Genomic DNA, 7,507 nt, shown 5'->3' with positions numbered 1-7,507 from the left:
CAGTAACTCTTCAGATCAAATGCTCTGGATTTTGAGTCCTTTTCATTGTAATCTGTTAGCCTGCAAAGCTGCCTGCACCAGTAGCCAGTGACACCCAGTTGAACCTGGATAAGAGGATTAGACCTCAGGCATTATGGAAATAGTGAAGATCAGAAGAGGACCAGCAATGGTCAGACTGTTTGCGCAGGTAGACTGGAGGAACAAAGCCTTTTTAATTACCCTTCTAATTGCCCCTTTAACAGTATGAATTAGCATTTTAATGATGGGTATGTAATTAGAGTGGAAAAGGCTATGAGAGCTGCAGGCTGCTAATAATGCCTCTCAGCTCAAAGATCATAGCAACAGGAGACAAGAGCAGCTGCACCTGAGCGCTGACACGCCGCACCATTCAGCCCGTGATGAACAGATGCTACATATACACATGCACGCAGAGAGGGACTTCATGCACACACAGGGCACATCAATGGGTGCAAGCACACAAAGACTTTATGTGGAGAGAACGATTGGTGTGCATCCAGAAAGTGAGCATACACAGTAATACAAACTGTGGTCGCACACAAATCCATACACAGCCCGAGTCTGCCCAAAGGCCTGATTACATCGTTAAACCGGTCATTGAACATTAAAGTAATTATATCAGTCAGCACTGCGAGTTGGAAACACAAATGTTGACATACAAGTAGTTCCATACGTACAGATGTTAATATGGATGCGCATGAAATAAGACCCATAGTCGCGTAGACCCACGGACGTCAGCGTTGCAGCATCACGGGGGATAGATTTGAGAACCTTGCCAATTAGTCCGTTTACAGCAGGCTGGCCTGCATGCAGAGATTGGAGGATGGTAAAGGATGTGAGTAGTTTGGCTAACAGCTTTCCAGCTAATTAAAAGACTAACATAGCCTCCAAATGACCATTTAGATTCATTTGGCTTCTCTGGAGGAAAAAAAAAAAGGCAGCGATGTATATCTCCTCGTGGAATGGGCGCAAGATGAAGGCAAGCATCAAATGTGCCCTTTCTATGTGCCAATCATTTGTCGTGACAGAAACCATGTCCTATTTTACACGCCGTGCAAAGATTTTTTTTAGTAATGGGTTGTTTCCACCAGGGTTTGTTTTCATGTAAATATTTAATAAGTAAAATAGGCCTAAAGGAGGCACAAGGCAGGCAGCAATTATGTGACATGATGGCACTAGATGAAAAACAGCAGTGGCATCTCATTATTACCCATTAATGACATCTGCAGTTTAATGATGCATGTCTTTGCTCATGTAGCTATCTGTAATAGCATTTGAAATTCAAAGCAAATGTTCTCCTGACCTTAGTTTTATTCTCTGTGATGTGTCATACAACAGCTTGTCATATTTATTCATGGTTGGACACTAATATCCTCCTGCAACAACGACACACACACGCACACACGCGTCCTTTTACATGCCACAAACTTGGCTCTGCAGTATTTAGCACCTGCATTAAATTGTTGACCAGAGAGCAGATCGAAATAACAAGGCGGAGCGAGCGTCCCCAACAGAGGACCTTTCTTTTCTTTGTGCACAGTTGCTTCTGATTGACTGAAAGCTTTCGGGATGATTGTTATTTTCTTTCCAAGGAATGAGGTCACATTCTTCATGGGCCCATAATTGATTGGGGAAAGCTTGCTATCAACAATCTGCAGACAAACAAACATGCTGGCTAAAAGGCAGCCATTCAGTCGCAGGGATCATATTCAAAACTAACAAACGTAGAAACACAGTAAGGTAAACAAATGTAATTGATTAAAAATCCTTGATATTTTATGCCATGAGAGTTTCAACTTGGAACAATAGAGCAGAATTGTCTCTTTTCCCTTGAGGCATGCATGACGATGGCATGATGACACAGCGGGCAATAATGCCATTAGCAGACTATTATTGTTATTTGATGTGCGTTAAGCAACCCTTCTACAGATGGCTTGGTAATGTTCAGGGGTATTAGGCCGGTTGTCATGGTGAACACAAAGGCTTGGTTGGGGGAAATTGTTTGTGATTGTGATAATAAGGCTTTCTTACTTACATTTTTTTTCTAGAGATGAACACAAGCATTTCAAAACAAAGCATCATCAGGAGAGTGCATACATTGTGCATGTGCACATTTGCTTCATGTTCATGTTTTATTGCGCGGTACCTAACATACTGTATATTATTCTTTGTATATCCTCAAGAAAATTTCAGTAGATGGTGACAAACATGAGCCCTGGAGCCGAGGGCTCTATAGTTGAAGGACATACATGTGTGTCTCCAAAACAATTAACAGGAAGCAAGTGACCCTTCCACAAAGCTTCAACCCCCCCGTAGTTACTGTTTTTATGCCCATCGGGCTTGGCTACTATGTTACTAATGCACATGCAATTATAACAATGGCAGCAAAATCAATCAAAATCCATAGAAATATCAGGTTCATCTATTTGTAGAGCACATTTAAAAATGTCGAGTCCCTGATTACCACCAGGGGAATAAAACAAAGCAACAACACCTATAATACACAATAGTAACATTCCATGTCAATAACAGAGAGGCGGATCTGGACCCTAACTGACCACACAGTGCCACCATCACACGTTTGCTCGCACACCAACTATTTTTCTTATCAAATTTGATATTTTCCAGAGCCCACTCGGCCACGTTCACAATAGGAGGAGATGATTCTGCTGAAGGTCACCCCGACATCCGAGCTGAATGAATGACATTTAGAGTACAATTTCCTATTTTTCCCCATTTTCTTTGAAACAGGTTACTCTACATGTACGCAAGCACACACCCACGCACATTAACACACACACACACACACACACACTCCAGCTGAAGGCTTTCAGCAGTCACTGAGCTCTTGTGTTTTACTGCAATGAGTTCTACACACAGCAATGACTTAGATGCTTACTCTCCTTTCTATTTGGTACAAGTCACATGAAGCAACACGGCACACTGGATTGACTCCTCAGCGGTACATCGATCATTTAGATGAGTACGTTTCCATATGAGTGTGGTTTAAACACGGCATCAGATCCTCGCATCATTTATTACTTTTTACCTCTCGACCATTTCCAACAGGCCCTTTGCCTCTTAGAGGATGCCGTTTCTTCTAACCCTGTTGCAAAAGGACATGTCTCTTTGTGCTCCCTTCCAGGATAATCAAGTCATCCTTGTCCACATGCCTCCCTGTATCTCTCCTCCTGCGCCCTGACCTTTGTCTTCTGCTGAATCTTATTTGCCTTCTGGACTTTATAGAGTTTCCCACTTATTCATAGTCTATTTGCAATCTCCTACAGGATTTTTATTGCTGTGACATTTGACAAAAAACTTAATGGTAATATATTTTAGTCCCGCTATTCATGTGCCGGTGACTTTGAGTGAATCAATTCGGAAGCAATGGGTAGATGGATTGTGGGCAGTTTGGCTCCAGGAACATTTTACCCCGTAGTTCAAGAAGATTCCCTATTTGGATGTGTGCTACATTACATCCAGCCCATCGGATCAGACGAGTACTCACAAAACCTTGTGGAGTTGCTATTGTTTATTGTCCACTAAAAAGAGAGTCTAAAGGACAACATAACAAACCGATGGAATTGAATGTATTATGAATTATTCACAGAATAGTTTACCAGTGGATCAAAACAAAAACACAAGTATATATTAAGACACTTGATGGAGTTGCTCTTTTCAGAGTGTGTATCGCTTAAACAGAGCTTATAGGTGATTCCCACCCACACAAGTCAACCCTTGGTTGTGTGTATGATCGATAATTGCCATCCTAAGGGAATGCCTTAGGATGTGGATTAAAGTACACGTTTGAGTTATATGTTTTACCAGACTGCATTGTATTCAAATGTGTTTTCCCATCCAGTTATAACCAAACTACAAATAATGTACAGGTAAATTGGGGTGACCTGAGAGCTTGAAACGACAGTATTTCCTTATTGAATAAACGTCTTGCATCGTTTCTTGGTGAATATGATCGTCTGCGTATCCGTTAAGGCTCTAAAAGCCTTACATAGTTTCTTTTTTTCTGTTTCGTGGCTGAAGAGCATAATTAATCTTGCAGAGAATCCAAAGGTCAACAAATGTATGTCATGCAAAATGATTCCATTCCAGACATCGAGGAAACCAAAATCATATTATTTGGCTACTGCAACAACATCACTCAGCCTGCAGATCATCTCTGAACAGCGACGTTTACGTACAAATTGCCCAGATATCGAACACCAGACTCTCTCAGAGAGGTCACCAGAACACATTTCAAAGTTGGTAGCTCGCTGAGGGAGCCTTTGCTATTTGTTTTGTGTTCAATCAACCGCTCATGAAGCGGCCCTTCAGAGGCCCTTCAGAGGCCTCGGTGCCTCTGCAGCCTCAGACGGTTGGGACGTTTCATGACGTGCTAATGTTCCATTGTTGTTGTTGTTGTTTTTTTAACTCAAAATAAAGAAACCCATACCCCCTCTTTACAACCAGAGATGTGCTGCTGCACCGCGGCGAGAATAGCATGGGGTCTGTAGCCTGCAGTTGTGGGGGTAGTGGCGGAGGAGGAGGGTGGGTGGAATCAGTGACATTCTTCAAGGCCAGTGTAAGATTAAAGACCGGCGCTGTCGCGCCTCTGATCATAAATTCACAAAAGATACCCTGTGAAGAACACATCTTTAAAGAAGGCTGGCAGGAAATAAGACCAGTACTTGTGAATATTTGTGGCAGCCCATTATAGATATCATATAAAGGGTCCATTACTAAGTAAGGAGATTACACCCTAGAGTTTTTTTTAGTTACCCTGCTCATTTTCTGTTTGCTCTCCTTTTTTTTGGGGCACAGTCCTGTGAGCAGCTGCCTTCAGTGGCACCAGTTTGTCATCTGTGACGCTTTATGTTTGCAAACATCATGGATTCTACGTTTGGTTAAAGCCAGAAGAGCCTTTCCTTTTCTTATTAACAATAATCAACCTCAACAACAATATTTGAACTCAAAGCACTGATAAAAGAAAAACAGCCTTCGGCGTAATGTGCAGCCATGAGCATTTACGCAGACATGAAAAATGTCAGTAGTGCTTCCTCCTGTAATATTGTTTATTTCACTGGCACAAAACACTGGCCTGTGACTCATAAATTCAGTGCACACAGTAAACCGAATAATGATTAATATAACTTTCCTCTTAGGTTTGCTTCGCTTGGTGTGGCCTTGGGTTCTTTTTAATAGTCACGGCACAGCGGAAAAACAGCTTGCAATTCTGCATGTCCTTCAAATAAAATGTTTCTACAATGGATTATGCATACACACATGTAAAGATAGATCGATAGATAGAACTGCACACCATCGCCAAACAATAAGTGCATTTTTTTTAATACCTTTTTGTAGAGGGTCCAACAAAACTACTCGTGGTTTAACAGCACCTGGTAGCAGACAGAAATTTGCAAGGCTGCTGAGAAGTATTAATATAATAATCAAGTGTTTCAGGTTGCTCTTAATTCAATTGTCCCTCCTAACACTTCCCAGCTATGTCAATCAACGTGGCCGCCTTGTCTTTAAAGCGACACAGGAGTTATCCATTCCGCCACCATAAAAACATCAATGTCTCATTTCTGCTAAATGGCAGAGGAAAGATAATTGGTATGTGTGCATGCATATTAATTAACTGATAATGAGACGATAAGGCCCCCTCTATATTTGCAGATGTGGAACCACTAATCAATTGGCAATGAAATGGGGTAAAAATGTGCTGCTTTTATCCCTCCACTGGAATTAAAAACCTATTTAGTACCACATTTTTTTTAACAAAGTGCTTTTCATTTATCTTCTGCAGCACATTATTCAATCATACTTTCCATTTGTGTAATGGTAATATTTTCATGTAATTTCCCGCTGCCTCCGAGATTGGTATTTTTTTGATATGGCTTTGTGAAATGGTTATTCCATTCCAGCTCTATTCACTAGCTGGTAATAAACTTACAACCTATATTTCAGATTAAATGTCCTCGTCTCCTGGCGATCTGGGAAGATCACTTCTGCTCCCTGGTGGCGGCCGAGGGAACTGCTTTGCCATTCGCGCACGCCCCCTGGTGGACTGCAGAGGGCCGGAGCTCCTGGCATCGTTTCATTATTTTGCTGTGTAAAGCACTCGGTGCCTCTGATATGCACAGCGTACGGTACTATCTAGTCTGAGAGCTGCGAGGTACCGACGGCTGAAACCTAAGCTGACTATCTTTAAGGGCTCCTGCTTCGGCCTGCAGCAGAGTTGGAAGCGTTTGAAAGAGAGCGTTGCAACCATCAGCCCTGACCAGAGGTGTGTGAACGCTGCATTGGAGGATGAGGAGGAGGAGGAGGAGAATGAACATATAGGGACTGTGAAAACCAAACAAAGGCAATGCAAGTACGCCACAGGGGGGCTTTAAAAAAAGATCTAAACAAAAGGCTGGAAAGGAACATAAAGGCAACACAGGTACTCAACAACATAACGCTGTATTTCAATGAGTATTTTTTTAATAAGGTTCCTGCAATGTGGACATTAGTGCTGGATCTTTTCTGGAGGCTGTGTATTTTGTGTGTGTGTGTGGGGGGGGGGGGGGGGGGGGGCGAGGCCCAGACGACACACGGGTTGATGGACAGTGCATCGTCGCCTCCTCCTGCAGCTGACAAGCCCTCCTTCACCCCCGGACAGGCCAATCTGCACACACAGCGTCACAGACACACACAGCCCATCTCAGTCACCACACTGGCCATTTGTCATGTCAAATCGCCTCAGAGAGACACGGCGGTCAAGTCATAGAGGTGATTGCATCAAAGTGACCCCGATGCGATGATCGTAAATCGCTGGCTTTATGGCGAGGTGCTATTATCTCGTCCCATTGATAGAATTGAAAAACAATGAAAGGTCATAGTCAGCTGATAAGAAAAGGGGAGATTTTACAAAAAGTAAGCAGTGGGGGAAAGGAACGCTATCAGAGGATTTAGCATATTTCTTACTTTGAGTGGAGCTTAACTTGCGTTGCTATGATGATTTTCATCCTCTCCTTTGTCAGTGCTTCCGTTGGGTTCCTCTGTCGGCGCCTGCTTTGTGTCCGGGTCCGTCTCCAGCCTCTCCTCTGGCTCCTCAGCGGGGTCAATCGCCGCGGTGACCCAGCTTGTGTTGCAACCCATGATTTGGCAATGACCCAACAGTCTGCAGTAAAGCTCTTTGGCTGAGGAGTCCGCAGGTGTAGACGGCATTAAAACACGGGTCATAACCTTAAGACCCGTGTGAGTGTTTTTTTTCTCTCTATGGAAACCTCAAGACTTCCTTTTGCGTTTGGGAACCTGTGTGCTGGTTTGTATTGGCTGAGCCGTTGTCTGCTTTTTGTCGTTACCTCCTAAGCAACGTTGGTTGAGAATGAACTCTGTGGCCTGAAATAACATGGTAGCACATAAACACTGAGCGGGACGCGTGTCATATGCAGGGGAACCATGGTTACCAACAACGCATGTGCAATGGAGATTCTGAATTCATTCAGTC

At 43.1% G+C, this 7,507-nt stretch overlaps 1 long non-coding RNA gene across 1 annotated transcript; it reads right to left on the bottom strand.

Annotated features, from left to right (window-relative positions):
• Nucleotides 1-6,480: 6,480 nt before the first annotated feature.
• Nucleotides 6,481-7,346, bottom strand: LOC144385352 (uncharacterized). Its single transcript, XR_013451593.1, has 2 exons — nt 6,982-7,346; nt 6,481-6,682 (listed from the first exon to the last, which is right to left on the bottom strand). It is a non-coding gene; the product is annotated as an uncharacterized LOC144385352 (long non-coding RNA).
• Between the last annotated feature and the right edge of the window lie 161 nt (nt 7,347-7,507).

The sequence above is a fragment of the Gasterosteus aculeatus genome, chromosome 12, assembly GCF_964276395.1.
Source record: "Gasterosteus aculeatus chromosome 12, fGasAcu3.hap1.1, whole genome shotgun sequence".
Taxonomy (NCBI): domain Eukaryota; kingdom Metazoa; phylum Chordata; class Actinopteri; order Perciformes; family Gasterosteidae; genus Gasterosteus; species Gasterosteus aculeatus.
The sequence above is the reverse complement of the archived record's forward strand: the minus strand, read 5'-3'. Positions and strand labels throughout refer to the sequence as shown.